Genomic DNA, 18,768 nt, shown 5'->3' on the forward strand with positions numbered 1-18,768 from the left:
GGTTTAGTGTGTGAATGTTTTCAATAAGTTGATCTTTGGTGCCTTTCCAGATTACAAAGATGTCATCTATGTAACGTTTGAATATCATGATGCCATCCTTCCATTGTGAATTATTCAGTATGTGATCATGTTCAAATTTTGCCATGAAGGTATTAGCGTAGGACGGTGCCCCCGCAAAACCCATGGAAGTTCCGCTACATTGCTCATAGAAACCATTCTCCCATTCTAGATAGCTGTGGAATAACGCAAAATGTAATAGTTCCATCAAAAAGATTTTATCTGTTCCTATGATGTCATTTTCCAGTAATCTCCATTCCATTGCTTCTAAACCCTCATGATGGGGGATAGAGGTGTAAAGTGATGTCACATCAATAGAACATAACCATATTTGCTCATCTTTTGGGATTGTTATTTCATTTAGAAGGTTTAAGAAAGCAGTGGTGTCTTTGATATAGGTGCTCCAATTTTGAACCAATGGTTGTATGAACCAGTCTAAGTATTGACCTAGTGGTTCTGAGATTGATCCACAGGCTGACACAATGGGTCTAAAAGGTGGTATGGTGGCATGTTTATGGATTTTCGGGAGCATATAAAATTGAGGCCTCCGTGGATATTTGATGTTTAAAAAATGAAAAGTCTTTTCGGTTATCCACTTCAACTCTAGTGCTTTTTCCAAAATTGATTTTAATGTTTCTGCGAAGATATCAGTGGGATCCTGTTCAATTTTTCGGTACGTGTTGATGTCTTGTAAATGTGTACGTACACTTTCCATGTAAAAATCAGTGTTCATCACTACTATAGCTCCACCTTTGTCTGCTTTCTGTATTGTGATGTTTGTCATCTCTTTTAAAGATCTCAGAGTGTTCCAATCTTTTTTGGAGAAGTTGCTTTTGTTTCCACTCGAATAGTTAATTTTTTTCATTTCAGTGGTAATTACTCTTTCAAACGCATCAATGGTCTTATGTGATGTAGGTGCACAAAATGTACTCTTGACTTTAAATTCTTTCATCTCGCTTTCAGGCTTATCAATCGATTGAAAATTTGAAAAGAAATTCTTTAATCGCAGATTGCGTAAGAATTTAAAGATTGCAATTTCTGTTTCTTGGGCGTTTGATCTGTAGTGAGGTACGTAAGTGAAACCTTTATTTAGCAGTTTGGTTTGAGCATCTGTTAATTGAATTCCTGAGATATTTATGACAAGGTTGTCTTCTTTTTGGTCGACCGGAGTGCTCTTTCTGTCTCTGTTTCTTTTGTTTTTTCTTTTTCCCCTCCTTGTTTTTGGGGTTCTCCCGTTGTTGTTGAGCCTGAAGGAGCATTGTTGGCGGCCGGACTGGTCTCTAAAAAAGTCACCTTATTTTGTTGATCTCTACGAGTTGTTTGTAAATTGCTTCCTAAAGGTTTCCTGCTTTGTGCAATTTCGGATTCTGAAATAACACTCTCTTGTGATGAGCTCATTTCTGTTTGTGGTCTCTTCCAATTTCTCTGATGATAAACCTCTGCCCAACTATAGACTTCTTCCAACTTATAATCTATAGTGTCTCTTTTATATTTTTTGATTTTCCTTTCTTCTATTTCTTTAGCATATTTCTCAAGTTTTGTATTGATGTCTTCCAGTGTTTTTGTCAAATCTTCATGAGTGTTTAATTCGCGTTTGATTGTTTCCAATTCTTCTTCCAAAGTCTTTAACTCTTTTGACAATTCCTCCACGATCAGTAAAATCAGATCTAGACTGCATTTGTTAAGTATTTGATACCATTTATTGAGGAAAGTTTTGTTGCTCCTGCATAGCATAGGTTTTAGAGCGATTCTTAGACCTCTGGGGATACGTTGATTTTTATGGTAATGAATTAGGGTTGTAGCATGTAAACGCTGGTTGATCTCTCGTTTACTGACATATTCCAATTGTTTCAGTAATTGACTGATGGTGTTCAACTGTGGGCTGAATGCTCTTGTTTCCTTTATTAATCCATAAATCTGTTCAGCTTCCTCTGTGCTATAAGCCAATGTCTCTGCCTTGTTTTTTGTGATTTGCGCTATTTCTTCAAGATTCATTTTTGATGGTGCTCCGATGGGGGGTAGACAAAAAATAGAATAATTCGTTTATTTATCCATCCGGCACTCTTATTAACGTTTTCTGGTAATTTCGTCTTATTTATGGTGTGCTGCTCCCTCTTTTAGTGTTTTGTCTAGGAACACTATTTATGAAACATGAAATCAGGGGAAAGTGACGTCTCTCACTTCCAAGTAGCAGGTGCGCACAATTATCCTTAGACCCGTTAAGGTCTAGTCATATTTAATCTGTTTTATAAAGAAATCCATTTAATCCATTGTGTTTATGTTCATTTCATTTATTATTCTTATTCTTCAAATTGTCACGTTTACTCATTTCTTTAGTAAAGCAACTAAATCTTTTTACATATTCACATGTTCACACTACCCAATGCATTTCGGGTCAATGAAAAAGACCCTTCTTCAGGGGTCTGTAACAGAAAAATAAAGGAAATATAATGAGCAATTCAGTCGTCTAATCATACTCTTTCAGTATTTGACTCTATCTAATATACAAAAATTGTCAATGTATCTCGTTTATAATAAGGTTTTCATTATTCTGTCAGTTGGCGAAGTCTAAAAATCTTTACAACTCTATACCTTGAAAATCCAGTGCCTGTATTACCCCTGTCAATGTTTAAATAAAACACCTGAAAAGATAATCCTAATGAAATAAAGTTCGTGCTAACTACAATTCATTAACATTCAAATTGCAAAAAATATATCTGAAAAATGAAGACTAAAAGCTAACATATCTAAAAGATGAAGGCTGAAAGCTAGCGTAACTATTCTTTGCAAGTCTGCCGGTTACTTACTTCCATGTGCAACACGAAGTTCCCAACTCTCCTTCAATGCGAGTTCAGTTTACAAAACAGCCCTAGTGTGTGATATTTATACATGACTTAATTGGTTGAAAGCATGATGACACATCGTGCCTACAGCCAATCATATGTAGTGGTTACCAGAACCTATCAGATTCTCTTATTCGTGTAGGTGAAGCTCCCGCCTAATTTCAACCTATCAAGAATCACTTGTCAATTACACAAATGTTGTTGTAACTCGGTAGAGGCGCGCTCATTGGTCGCTCCTTTACGAAGTCAAAAACAAATTATACCTATAGTAATGGTGATTCTACATAAAGAATAAATAAATAAATGTTGTGGAAAACGAACCATTATTATAAAAATTAGAATTTAAACATTCTTCAACAGATAATAATAAATTCGAACTACTGATATCTATAGTAAATGACCAGTTTTGTCAAACATCTTCAAAGGTGTTCTCTATGCAGGATGGCAAACAATATATCCTCACAGGTTTTACAAAAAACACGATAGTTCAATTCTGTCATTAATTCCTTCCGGTTGCATGCTCGCCATTTTTCTGATCCAAAAATATTCTGCTCTTAATCTCTGTTTGTGAGTTTGTGAATTGGCATTTTTGGATGTGAAGATAACAATTAGAGACGGCAAAATAACAACCAATGTTCACATAAAGGAAACTGACAGGAACAGTAGTTTACATTTCAACAGCTTTCATCACTACTCATTAAAGACACACCTACCACTATCCCAATTCATTCGATTTAAAAGAATAACATCAGATCCGAATGACTTATCCTCCACCATCGACAATCAGATCATGAAATACTTAAAACGAGGATATCCTGAAAGTATATTACAACACACCAAAAACAAAGTTCAGTCCATGGACAGAGAATTGCTACTTCATCAAAAAGAAAGATTGGAGAAAAAACTTACAGTATGTGTACTTAAATATTCAGCTCAATCAAAACAGATCACCACCATCATGAGAAAACACTGGTCACTCATCACTGAAGAACCTGACTTACAACCCATAGTAGCCAATCAAATCACTTTTGCATATAAGAGATCAAAAAATCTAAAAGAATTAATCAAGAAACAATTAAATCAAGATGTTAAGACGATTCACAAAGGCATGAAAAGATGCGAGAACTGTACACATTGCAATAATGTGATAACTGGTCAACAATTCAGACATCCGATGACTGGACAAATGATTCCACTCTTACATTCAAGCACGTGTGACACAAAAGGAGTGATTTATGGAATAAAATGCCCCTGTGGTAAATTATACGTGGGGCAGACGGAACGAAAAATAAAAATCAGGATCACAGAACATAAAAGCAATATAAGAAATAAAAACCGCAAGTCCACATTGGCTATGCATTGGATAGAGGCTGGACACAACATTGCGCAATTACAATTCACCATATTAGAAGTGATCAAACCAAACTCATCGATGGACACTCACAAACAGAGATTAAGAGCAGAATATTTTTGGATCAGAAAAATGGCGAGCATGCAACCGGAAGGAATTAATGACAGAATTGAACTATCGTGTTTTTTGTAAAACCTGTGAGGATATATTGTTTGCCATCCTGCATAGAGAACACCTTTGAAGATGTTTGACAAAACTGGTCATTTACTATAGATATCAGTAGTTCGAATTTATTATTATCTGTTGAAGAATGTTTAAATTCTAATTTTTATAATAATGGTTCGTTTTCCACAACATTTATTTATTTATTCTTTATGTAGAATCACCATTACTATAGGTATAATTTGTTTTTGACTTCGTAAAGGAGCGACCAATGAGCGCGCCTCTACCGAGTTACAACAACATTTGTGTAATTGACAAGTGATTCTTGATAGGTTGAAATTAGGCGGGAGCTTCACCTACACGAATAAGAGAATCTGATAGGTTCTGGTAACCACTACATATGATTGGCTGTAGGCACGATGTGTCATCATGCTTTCAACCAATTAAGTCATGTATAAATATCACACACTAGGGCTGTTTTGTAAACTGAACTCGCATTGAAGGAGAGTTGGGAACTTCGTGTTGCACATGGAAGTAAGTAACCGGCAGACTTGCAAAGAATAGTTACGCTAGCTTTCAGCCTTCATCTTTTAGATATGTTAGCTTTTAGTCTTCATTTTTCAGATATATTTTTTGCAATTTGAATGTTAATGAATTGTAGTTAGCACGAACTTTATTTCATTAGGATTATCTTTTCAGGTGTTTTATTTAAACATTGACAGGGGTAATACAGGCACTGGATTTTCAAGGTATAGAGTTGTAAAGATTTTTAGACTTCGCCAACTGACAGAATAATGAAAACCTTATTATAAACGAGATACATTGACAATTTTTGTATATTAGATAGAGTCAAATACTGAAAGAGTATGATTAGACGACTGAATTGCTCATTATATTTCCTTTATTTTTCTGTTACAGACCCCTGAAGAAGGGTCTTTTTCATTGACCCGAAATGCATTGGGTAGTGTGAACATGTGAATATGTAAAAAGATTTAGTTGCTTTACTAAAGAAATGAGTAAACGTGACAATTTGAAGAATAAGAATAATAAATGAAATGAACATAAACACAATGGATTAAATGGATTTCTTTATAAAACAGATTAAATATGACTAGACCTTAACGGGTCTAAGGATAATTGTGCGCACCTGCTACTTGGAAGTGAGAGACGTCACTTTCCCCTGATTTCATGTTTCATAAATAGTGTTCCTAGACAAAACACTAAAAGAGGGAGCAGCACACCATAAATAAGACGAAATTACCAGAAAACGTTAATAAGAGTGCCGGATGGATAAATAAACGAATTATTCTATTTTTTGTCTACCCCCCATCGGAGCACCATCAAAAATGAATCTTGAAGAAATAGCGCAAATCACAAAAAACAAGGCAGAGACATTGGCTTATAGCACAGAGGAAGCTGAACAGATTTATGGATTAATAAAGGAAACAAGAGCATTCAGCCCACAGTTGAACACCATCAGTCAATTACTGAAACAATTGGAATATGTCAGTAAACGAGAGATCAACCAGCGTTTACATGCTACAACCCTAATTCATTACCATAAAAATCAACGTATCCCCAGAGGTCTAAGAATCGCTCTAAAACCTATGCTATGCAGGAGCAACAAAACTTTCCTCAATAAATGGTATCAAATACTTAACAAATGCAGTCTAGATCTGATTTTACTGATCGTGGAGGAATTGTCAAAAGAGTTAAAGACTTTGGAAGAAGAATTGGAAACAATCAAACGCGAATTAAACACTCATGAAGATTTGACAAAAACACTGGAAGACATCAATACAAAACTTGAGAAATATGCTAAAGAAATAGAAGAAAGGAAAATCAAAAAATATAAAAGAGACACTATAGATTATAAGTTGGAAGAAGTCTATAGTTGGGCAGAGGTTTATCATCAGAGAAATTGGAAGAGACCACAAACAGAAATGAGCTCATCACAAGAGAGTGTTATTTCAGAATCCGAAATTGCACAAAGCAGGAAACCTTTAGGAAGCAATTTACAAACAACTCGTAGAGATCAACAAAATAAGGTGACTTTTTTAGAGACCAGTCCGGCCGCCAACAATGCTCCTTCAGGCTCAACAACAACGGGAGAACCCCAAAAACAAGGAGGGGAAAAAGAAAAAACAAAAGAAACAGAGACAGAAAGAGCACTCCGGTCGACCAAAAAGAAGACAACCTTGTCATAAATATCTCAGGAATTCAATTAACAGATGCTCAAACCAAACTGCTAAATAAAGGTTTCACTTACGTACCTCACTACAGATCAAACGCCCAAGAAACAGAAATTGCAATCTTTAAATTCTTACGCAATCTGCGATTAAAGAATTTCTTTTCAAATTTTCAATCGATTGATAAGCCTGAAAGCGAGATGAAAGAATTTAAAGTCAAGAGTACATTTTGTGCACCTACATCACATAAGACCATTGATGCGTTTGAAAGAGTAATTACCACTGAAATGAAAAAAATTAACTATTCGAGTGGAAACAAAAGCAACTTCTCCAAAAAAGATTGGAACACTCTGAGATCTTTAAAAGAGATGACAAACATCACAATACAGAAAGCAGACAAAGGTGGAGCTATAGTAGTGATGAACACTGATTTTTACATGGAAAGTGTACGTACACATTTACAAGACATCAACACGTACCGAAAAATTGAACAGGATCCCACTGATATCTTCGCAGAAACATTAAAATCAATTTTGGAAAAAGCACTAGAGTTGAAGTGGATAACCGAAAAGACTTTTCATTTTTTAAACATCAAATATCCACGGAGGCCTCAATTTTATATGCTCCCGAAAATCCATAAACATGCCACCATACCACCTTTTAGACCCATTGTGTCAGCCTGTGGATCAATCTCAGAACCACTAGGTCAATACTTAGACTGGTTCATACAACCATTGGTTCAAAATTGGAGCACCTATATCAAAGACACCACTGCTTTCTTAAACCTTCTAAATGAAATAACAATCCCAAAAGATGAGCAAATATGGTTATGTTCTATTGATGTGACATCACTTTACACCTCTATCCCCCATCATGAGGGTTTAGAAGCAATGGAATGGAGATTACTGGAAAATGACATCATAGGAACAGATAAAATCTTTTTGATGGAACTATTACATTTTGCGTTATTCCACAGCTATCTAGAATGGGAGAATGGTTTCTATGAGCAATGTAGCGGAACTTCCATGGGTTTTGCGGGGGCACCGTCCTACGCTAATACCTTCATGGCAAAATTTGAACATGATCACATACTGAATAATTCACAATGGAAGGATGGCATCATGATATTCAAACGTTACATAGATGACATCTTTGTAATCTGGAAAGGCACCAAAGATCAACTTATTGAAAACATTCACACACTAAACCAGGTACATGACAGAATCAAGTTCACTTATCAAATTGACTCCAATGAATTGGCATTTTTGGATGTGAAGATAACAATTAGAGACGGCAAAATAACAACCAATGTTCACATAAAGGAAACTGACAGGAACAGTAGTTTACATTTCAACAGCTTTCATCACTACTCATTAAAGACACACCTACCACTATCCCAATTCATTCGATTTAAAAGAATAACATCAGATCCGAATGACTTATCCTCCACCATCGACAATCAGATCATGAAATACTTAAAACGAGGATATCCTGAAAGTATATTACAACACACCAAAAACAAAGTTCAGTCCATGGACAGAGAATTGCTACTTCATCAAAAAGAAAGATTGGAGAAAAAACTTACAGTATGTGTACTTAAATATTCAGCTCAATCAAAACAGATCACCACCATCATGAGAAAACACTGGTCACTCATCACTGAAGAACCTGACTTACAACCCATAGTAGCCAATCAAATCACTTTTGCATATAAGAGATCAAAAAATCTAAAAGAATTAATCAAGAAACAATTAAATCAAGATGTTAAGACGATTCACAAAGGCATGAAAAGATGCGAGAACTGTACACATTGCAATAATGTGATAACTGGTCAACAATTCAGACATCCGATGACTGGACAAATGATTCCACTCTTACATTCAAGCACGTGTGACACAAAAGGAGTGATTTATGGAATAAAATGCCCCTGTGGTAAATTATACGTGGGGCAGACGGAACGAAAAATAAAAATCAGGATCACAGAACATAAAAGCAATATAAGAAATAAAAACCGCAAGTCCACATTGGCTATGCATTGGATAGAGGCTGGACACAACATTGCGCAATTACAATTCACCATATTAGAAGTGATCAAACCAAACTCATCGATGGACACTCACAAACAGAGATTAAGAGCAGAATATTTTTGGATCAGAAAAATGGCGAGCATGCAACCGGAAGGAATTAATGACAGAATTGAACTATCGTGTTTTTTGTAAAACCTGTGAGGATATATTGTTTGCCATCCTGCATAGAGAACACCTTTGAAGATGTTTGACAAAACTGGTCATTTACTATAGATATCAGTAGTTCGAATTTATTATTATCTGTTGAAGAATGTTTAAATTCTAATTTTTATAATAATGGTTCGTTTTCCACAACATTTATTTATTTATTCTTTATGTAGAATCACCATTACTATAGGTATAATTTGTTTTTGACTTCGTAAAGGAGCGACCAATGAGCGCGCCTCTACCGAGTTACAACAACATTTGTGTAATTGACAAGTGATTCTTGATAGGTTGAAATTAGGCGGGAGCTTCACCTACACGAATAAGAGAATCTGATAGGTTCTGGTAACCACTACATATGATTGGCTGTAGGCACGATGTGTCATCATGCTTTCAACCAATTAAGTCATGTATAAATATCACACACTAGGGCTGTTTTGTAAACTGAACTCGCATTGAAGGAGAGTTGGGAACTTCGTGTTGCACATGGAAGTAAGTAACCGGCAGACTTGCAAAGAATAGTTACGCTAGCTTTCAGCCTTCATCTTTTAGATATGTTAGCTTTTAGTCTTCATTTTTCAGATATATTTTTTGCAATTTGAATGTTAATGAATTGTAGTTAGCACGAACTTTATTTCATTAGGATTATCTTTTCAGGTGTTTTATTTAAACATTGACAGGGGTAATACAGGCACTGGATTTTCAAGGTATAGAGTTGTAAAGATTTTTAGACTTCGCCAACTGACAGAATAATGAAAACCTTATTATAAACGAGATACATTGACAATTTTTGTATATTAGATAGAGTCAAATACTGAAAGAGTATGATTAGACGACTGAATTGCTCATTATATTTCCTTTATTTTTCTGTTACAGACCCCTGAAGAAGGGTCTTTTTCATTGACCCGAAATGCATTGGGTAGTGTGAACATGTGAATATGTAAAAAGATTTAGTTGCTTTACTAAAGAAATGAGTAAACGTGACAATTTGAAGAATAAGAATAATAAATGAAATGAACATAAACACAATGGATTAAATGGATTTCTTTATAAAACAGATTAAATATGACTAGACCTTAACGGGTCTAAGGATAATTGTGCGCACCTGCTACTTGGAAGTGAGAGACGTCACTTTCCCCTGATTTCATGTTTCATAAATAGTGTTCCTAGACAAAACACTAAAAGAGGGAGCAGCACACCATAAATAAGACGAAATTACCAGAAAACGTTAATAAGAGTGCCGGATGGATAAATAAACGCATTTTTATTAGGTATCATGGCCTACGCAGTGAAGGGTTAAGCCACAGATTGGCAGCAGCCTTACACAATTCCATCCTTATGAAACCCAATGAAACATTTGATTGGAAGCGACAGAGGGCATGACTGCCGGCAGTTGATGCTTGCCCTAAAGCGCTTTTTACCACATTACAACAGCTTTCAGCCCTAGGTTGTGAATCCTGTACTGCGAAGTAGAGGAGGATTGTGTACCGACGCCTTGCACAAGTAGGGATACATGCCCCCAATCGTTGACTCTGCTTCCTCAAACCAGTGCATTTACAGTTTGGTTTTAGGGCTGCGATGCGCATGCCTATCACCTAATGATCTTGATGCAAACTCCATTTTACTTGAGTTGTGCAATTGTGTTTAGTTGATTGTTTATCAGCAAGCACCTGAAAAGTTATCTGTCTTTTCTTGTCTCTACACTAAATGAGCTATTACACACTGCACAGCCTGCCCCACTGCCTGTTTGTACTCATGACACCTATTCTATTCTAAACCTATATTGCGCTAATGTATAATAATTTTAGAAGATCAACATTTACGCATGCTTGGGGATGATATCTGTCTCTGCCTTCCAGATGTGCTCCCATCTCTTCTCAGCGCATTATTGTAACATTGCTGTGCTTTAGCCAGTTGCACAGCACTATATAGCACTTCAGAGAATCACTCAAATAAACATAATGGTTTGCTTACTCACAGTCCAAGCAGTTTGTTCATTCACAATGTGTGCTTTTAGCTGTTAATGCCATACTTCTGTTTGGTGTACTCTAATTTCATAGCAAGAGCTAAGCGTGCCGCTCTCTGCCATCGAGCAAGGGAAAATCGAGGAGTGTCACAGACATGAAACAAGTGTGCATTAGCTTGGAACAGATCAGTCTAGAATCACTTTAATTTGCCTCATCAATAACAGCCTTGCTGTTCATAGTATGCCATATCGCAAGTCAGATGTTTTGACAACTCATTGGTAATTATGCCAGTGCAATTCATTAAAATGCATCGCTTAGTGAGAATGCCCTGTTGATGCTCTAATTAACTAATTAAGATGGTCAGTGTGCAGGGTCAAGACTGTCTGAGTCTTTGTAAAGTCTTGTGAGTCTTCGTAAGACTTAGTCCAAGGCTAAAGAGCATAAACCTTTGTGAGACTGGATTCTTCCAGGTTAAATTTCATGGGCTTTTTTTAAAATTATTACCGAAATCAAAAAGTAATCATTATTCAGATAATCCAAACCAAAATAGTCAGTCATTCTGTGAGAGGACTAACATAAGGTGAATCTCTGAAGAAAACTCAAGGCAAGAACTAATCAATAAACAGACTAGGCCAGGGTCTGCTCAGTTGAAAAGCCAAAAGAAGTTTAAGTGTAAAGCAAATAAACAGACTGACATAGTCTGCTCTGTAAGAAAACCAAGGAAGAACTGGCTCCCCTCCAAAATACAACAGTCTTTATGAGGTTTCAGGGTACAAAAGCCACACGCATTTCATTGTGTATCATGGTATGACAGGGTTGAACTAGCAATGTTGTGAGACACAGACAAATCAATTTTCTAGTAAATGAGATAGTTCTAGAGACCACTACTTCCTTCTGTATCTCACTGGTTAGGCTATGTATTGGTAATTAAGGAAATGAATTGTCATTTTTATATAACAGCAATAGTCAGTTCAGCTTATGAATGGCATACACAGAACATCAACAGGAACCCTTGAAAACTTACAGAATAAAGGAACATCCTGGACATTGCTTCCTCAACAGAGCACAAATATTACAGTGCAGGCAGCAATGTTTAGCCTTCTTTTTCAATCATTTTCCTGAAATTGGAAAACAACCAAGCACAGAGAGAGAGAGAGAGCGAGAGAAAGAGAGACCTATACGTGCGCTGTTATACTGCAATTTTCCGCAAAAACTCAGTGCAAGTCAACTGAGCCCTAGTCAGGCTAACTGAACCATGTCTAATTTAGGCGTTATTTCTAATTAGTAAAATCTCACCTACATCCCACTACCCTTGACACAGTTTTATTAGACTTGAGTGAGTCATTTTTACCAAGACTGTTTTAATGGTTTATATTGATATCATGTAAGAGGTGGGAACCCTCGGCTTTGCCTTTCAAAAGGTGTTGAAATTGTATAGACCTGGGTATGTATTGTATAAACCTAGCTATGCATTTCCTTGCTGTCGTTTGCAGTATTGTGAGCATCTTGATAGATACCTCAAAGTGTCCAGTGTCATTTATCAAGAGTTCAAATCGTTGTTTTTGTTTGCATGCTGATACTCGTAGTTCAGCTATAATCACTAGACATTCACAGCTGTATGAGCATACAAAGAAAACAAACAAAGGCACAGCAGCTGATAGGTCACACATTTTAGATCTGCTGTAGAAACAACTTTAGCTTTGTCATAAGCTTCACTGAATAGAAAATCATGCATAAAAATACATAGAGGTGCCATGGGTCACACCTCTTAATCCACTGGTCAGTTCAACTGTTGTTCACCTTTTACTTACACCAACCACATCCTCTACAACAGGGCACTGGGTCAGCCTACTCGAGCCATTGGTTCTCTTGCACTGTGAATGTAGACATTTTGCCACATCATATGTGCCATCTGCCTAAAAAGAAGTGCACTTTAGTACCTCAGCTGAAGATCAATACTTAACGTTTCTAATGTTTTTCTTCTTTTGCATTTTTTATCTTTTTGAGCTCTGGCTTTTTAGACAGCATTTACTGTCACGGCAGACTACTGTTTTTCCAAAAATCATATATAGTATACATACATAGAGTTGACACGTGGAGGGATTTCTTGTCGGGTGGATTCATCCATTGGTCTGTTAAATTGTCATTCAGTTTCGGCTTCCGCCTAGTAGGGGATGCAGCATGGTGCAGTGGATCAGCTGACTTTACCCATAGGCTCCCTTCACTTTTAGTAACTGCACAAAGCCTGTGCATATTTCTATATCCATCTAAAACAGCTCCTTTCTCTTCAGTGACAAAGCTGGTTTAAGCTCTACTTTTTATTTTATTTATATCGATATAAAAAACGGCTTTTTATTTTGCCTTAACATTGGATGCCAATTTAGATGGGTCTCTTTTTTAAAGTTATAAAGTGCTCTAGGTAACATTGTAACTGCGCGTTCAGTGCATTATTAGGTAGAGAGTTCTTCTTGCCTTTTCAACTACTAATAATAATAAATGCATGACACAACAGAGATGCTAGTAGTGAAATGGCCACATAAGAGAATGTTTTTTACATTCTTATTTTTTATTCCAGACACATGGCAGTTATGTTCAGGTGGCTACATGTTTTCATTTTATCCTTTCATTTTTGTATCCTATGCTTGTAACAACAACAAATGTACCATTCCACTGCCTGCCAAGACCAGACGTATTGGCTTTGCCAGTGCTTGTTATTATTATGGTATCAGGTTCTCCCTCACCCCCCAATTTGTTTGTACAGAGCAATTTTGGTTGAGGCCCTTTTACTTAGGTCCTCCCATTTACCATGAATATTGCTATTGCTAAACAGTCAGGATGTATATTGTACTGTTTTTTCTGTATTCGTGTGTTTATTAAACAGACTCTCCATCTGTGACACAAGTATTGCAATAAGTGGCTTGTGTTGTGCTACGGTGCTCTTCATGCATTTTTTGTTGGATGAGGTGGTGAAGGATAGGTTGCTGGTTTGGGCGGAAAGAAAGAGAGGCATTGGATTTTTTTTTATTGAAAGTCTCGATATTCAGTTCAACGTTCTAGCATGTCCATTACCCCATTACCATCTTCTTCTGTACCCGAACCCACATAAAAAACTCCTATAAGAAGACCACATCCATAGAGTACAGAGAAAATCCCAGTAGCACATATTCTTTCCTCCACCACACACACACAAAAAACACGCCAAATACACTTACCTTTGAGCTGAAACTGGGAAAGAAAAATGCATCGATGTTGTCACAAGTTGGAATGAAAAGAATAGTACGGGTGTGGAGGGTTAAATTGGGTTTGATTTAGCAGGAGGGATGGGCTGAGCTGGTAAAGATCTCAGCTGATGGTGCTAAACGAGCTGGAGTCACACAACCGAACTTCCCTATTTCTTTTTCTGGCATTCACTACAGTGACTAGCCATTAGGATGACTCTACTATCTCTATCACTCCTTCTGTGCACAATTTATTTACAATATCATTTACTTGATGCCTAGTGTTCAGGGGAACGTCACATACCTTGTCTTTACAGGCACCAGATTCAGTTTGTTTGATCATATTGTGTTAACTGTTTAACGTCCCTAGTGCACCATCAAGCGCTTGTTTGCAGTTTCCAAAATAACCTAAGTAGAGTCAGAAATATCTCCTGTGGACACTTGTGGCACAGAACATGGGTCAAACTTCATATGTAAAGCTTTTAAATGCTGCCTGCCTATTATGTTGTCACCATCTTCTGTAATATAAGCTTAACTATACATACTCCATTCCTTGAAAATAATCTTGGCCGTCCAAAGTCATGTGGCTCTGCTGATACGCATCCAGTCTAATATCACTCTCCTTCAACTTTGTCAGATCACTCCTTCAAAAATAAAGCTCTGTTGATTATAGTGATAAGGGGTCCCGAATCCAACATGCATGCTACATTTCTATTTTGAATAATCAGCACGTATATATGTTTGTGATCTCTCTTGCACTTAAATGTAAGAGCTACATTGTCCATGTTCCCTTCAACTCATTCCCTATCTTCCACAACATGCACCCTCTGTCTTTACTTGTTCCTACACATTCTGCTGAAGTGACCATTAGTCCACACACATTTCATTCCTAGCTCCTCGCTTCTTGGCCATGTTTTAATACACAAGTGCAAGGTGGGCATATACACACTTTGCGCATACAACGTTTGTCTTTACTTTTAGCTCTCTTTGTCCACATTTTCCAGCCATCCTTTTTGAGTCCGCATAATTATATTTCTCTTTAGAAACTATATTTATGTTTGATGAGGAATGTGCTCCTTCCTGTTGATTCAATTCCTTTCACAATTTCTTGACTGCTGAATATCTTGTGCAGTTGCAGTAGTCTGTGCTAAAGTAAGGTTTCAGCAAGCCAAAAGCTTTTCCTGAACTTTCTTTGTAAACCAATGGCAAGCTACTTGGTTTATTATCATCTGATCCACATAGCTACGGTACTTCCAACTTGCGACCAATATTCGTAGGGCTGCAAAATATTGCTCAATCTATTCACTGGTCAGTTGGTACAGCATCAAAAATTGTCTTCTCTCTACCACAATACCAGGCACGGAGACAAAGTGTTTTTTCAGCGTATAATTGCCTCCTCATGTATGTTAAAAACCACAGTTTGATCTTCTGAGCTATATTGAGATAAATGGTAAAACGTATTTTGTCCTTGACTCTCTACACTGGAATAGTATATTAATTGAAGGACTTTCTTCTCTTCAATAGCAGTGGTTAATTACTGAATGCGCTGAACCAACTCCACAATTTTGTAGGTTTTCCTGGAGACTCCAAACAACTTTAGAGGGTGGGCTTGTGGGGTCAGGGGAGGGTAAAAGTCCATGTAAATTGCCCATATTGACTTAAAAAAAATTAAATATGAAATGTATGTACTTTTAAAAAGAAAAGCCTAGTCCAGCAACTTTGCAATTCTCCTTTTATAAAAGGTGGGAGAAATAACACCAGGCTAAGCTGCTGCACATAACACCTGTGCGTATAAACATCCTTCACAATAAAAGGAGATCAGCATACAAGTGGGAATGATTAATTGTGAACAAATTCAAAGCACCTAATCTGCATAACAACTTGAAGCTAAAACATACAGCCATGTATGGAACAATTTATCACAAAATAAGTCTCTTCATGCATGCACATCGCAGAATGCACATGCATGACTTACAGACATCAGAAGCAACTCATTTTCAAAGGATATAAGTCAATTATTGCGTGCCCATACCAGTGTGTGCTGTCACTTACTGACTTGAATGCTATACAGAAACAACAGTCCATACCTTGCGGTGGCGGCTCACTTCAACCCCAGTTGGTTCCTAACTGGACAATGCAGCGAGTTGACTAAAGAGGCTTTCGGTATGATCCTGTTTGTGGACCCTCAGTCCACACTCAAAATGACCATGTTAACCTGAGGACTGTGACGCGAGCCACACCAGATGAACAACTTATTTCTTGGGACTGTAGCCTTGTGTCTCAAACATTTTGTTTTAAGGAAATGTAGCGGGCGCAGGCCAAAGCTTGCAGTGTAACACAACTTCACGTTGGCATCTCCTGCACTGTAAGTAAAGGAAGTGTGCCTCAAACAATAATGCCAACCCTCCGGATTCAGGTGGAAGACTTCCGATTTCAAGGCTGCTCTCCTGCCTCCCGGTTCCTGCATGCAGACACCCGATTCAGAGTTTTGTAAAACTGTTAAAAATAAAATGATGATGCCTGTCACGCACTCTCACTCTCCAATCTCCCCCTCAAAGTATTATCTCTGCCATCAAAGGTTAACGCTTTGTTCTTATTTCTCGGAGAGGAAAATTAGAGCATGTGACATGCCTCAACATTTTATTTTTGACAGTTTTAAATAAGGCAAACAAAAACAGAGTTCAGAACTCTGTTTTTGTTTGTGCTATGTTATTACGCTACCAAGAATGAAATGTTGGTGTCTGTCACCATACTTACCAACAGATCTCATTCAGGCAGATTGCCTCTGCACCAATATAAGTCAGTGGGGAAATACATTCTCCCAGCATTTGTTTTTTAGCTCTCCCACTTATCTGCCTTATAATGCTGGCATGTATGCTCCAAGTGTGCCTTCTCTGTCATTGAAGGAGCCAAGTGGAAGTATGGTCACACTTCATTTGCGAGCCTCGCCAGAACACGACATCTATACCATGCCAATTTTGTACTGAACAGTCAGGCACCATAGTAAAGTTAACACCAGGTCCACCAGGTCCATCCCGCGATCATCACCAATGAAAAGACGACAAAAAGCAAGGCAAGTAAAACTCTTTACTCTGATGGTGCGACAGCCAACAGGACTGAGAGGGCACTGGACCTTTCTTACCATCTGTCTCAGGTCAATGGATTTTTGTAGTAGCCTGCGAGGGAAAAGGGGGTTGACATCACTTTGAATTTTAGATTACAGTGTAGTCTTTACGACCACACAATAAAAGTCTAAGTCCGTAAGAAAGTTTAGAAGGTTTATTACAGACTCAAAGCTAAGCTGAAATAAATGAGTTGTAGAAACACATTGTAAAAATACAGAATTGTTAATGGAAATCCAAAGCATCAAACTAAATGTATCCTCAATAACAGGAAACATACGAGGAGTTCAGTAGCCGCAATGCAGAAGATGAGAAGCAGAATCTTATGATTAGATTGCAAGTTTTGATCCTCCTGCCTATACATGAGGAAGTGTAAGAAAATCTATTAAGCCCTATTATAAACTAGGGATCATAGACATCTTATTTAAATCAGGGACGCAAGTAAGGTGTCGGCACAATAAAAACTTCAGTACAAGTTCCCCAAGTCAAGGGGACAGTGCACCATAAAGCCATACCATGAGATCTGTACTTTTCTAAGTCTAAGGGTATCTGCTGTCTAAACATGCGAACAACTATTAACACATACAAAATCTGCGTCATTATTTCCAATAAAATTCCATCATCTTCACAGTAGAAATTAGCTACATCCTTCGATTCTCCCACCGCCCAATTGGAACATCTGGCCATCCTTGAGCTTTTGTTTCAGCCATGGGAGTCAGTCTCCGACTTTGTTAGCATGTCTCTTTCTTCTCAAAGATTTCTTCCCATACCGCGATACCTCTACAATATTCCTTTCTCTAACTAATGAAGCCTTGAAACTGCACCTGCAGAGGAGAACATGCAAAGCAAGCAAACTTTCACATTGAAGGTTAAACGGGGAAGCCTGAAAGCTTAAGGCCTTTTGGTCATGCTAACTTTTGTAAAACAAATGTGCACCCGTGTGAAGGAGAGGGTGTTTCGGGGCATCAAGGTAAAGAAGAAGTGACTTTACGTCTTGTGAGTTTAGGCTTTATTATAAGACAAACAGGCTTCTTACGGGTGTCCAGAGTTTAGAACAGGCTCAAAGGAACCAAACCAAAACAAAAGGGGCATGGATAATGTCTCTTATCTGGGTCTTCCTTTATTCACTACCGGGAGGATTCCTCGTCTACTTCTTCGCTGCGCAGATTGGGGTCCCTTAGACGATGCAGGCAAATAAAGAAATTACAGGGGGAGAAAAGAAAACAACAGACAACTCGTGAGGCCACTTGTCCTTGTCTTGCTTATTCGGGAAGGGAGTGTAGGATCACCGGTGCAGATACTCGGGTTTAGGGGCTCATGCGGGTTAACCGGGAGAGGGAAGTTGGATGGTGGGAAGGCTACGACTCTTCCTTTACCCTCCTCCTGACCCACCATGTAAACCGATCCTGTACCTGGTTTAGCCACACTCCTCCTGAAGCATGGCTGGGCGAAGTGTGTAGTCGTTGGCCTCTGGGCTCTCCTTGAAGTCGGGATTCCGTGAAGTCGCGTCTCCGCTGCTTGGCTCCTGGTGTCTTCGTCTCCTCTTGGGTCGTTCTCCTGCACACAGGGGTCTCGCGTCTTCCGGGTTCTTCTACTTCCCTCCTCCAGCCGGGGTCCCATGCGATTGG

At 37.9% G+C, this 18,768-nt stretch overlaps 1 protein-coding gene across 3 annotated transcripts in view; it reads right to left on the reverse strand.

Moving 5' to 3' along the window:
• Positions 1 to 18,752, reverse strand: part of BLVRA (biliverdin reductase A) — a 285,794-nt gene extending 267,042 nt beyond the window's left edge. For 2 of the 3 annotated variants that reach the window (XM_085607413.1, XM_085607412.1), the window contains exon 1: positions 18,553 to 18,732. The gene's annotated coding sequence lies outside the window, so the exon portion shown is untranslated. Of the gene's footprint in view, positions 1 to 18,552 lie in introns of all 3 variants that reach the window. The other variant, XM_085607411.1, reaches the window with a different exon arrangement.
• Positions 18,753 to 18,768: the final 16 nt, after the last annotated feature.

The sequence above is a fragment of the Triturus cristatus genome, chromosome 5_2, assembly GCF_964204655.1.
Source record: "Triturus cristatus chromosome 5_2, aTriCri1.1, whole genome shotgun sequence".
Lineage (NCBI taxonomy): Eukaryota > Metazoa > Chordata > Amphibia > Caudata > Salamandridae > Triturus > Triturus cristatus.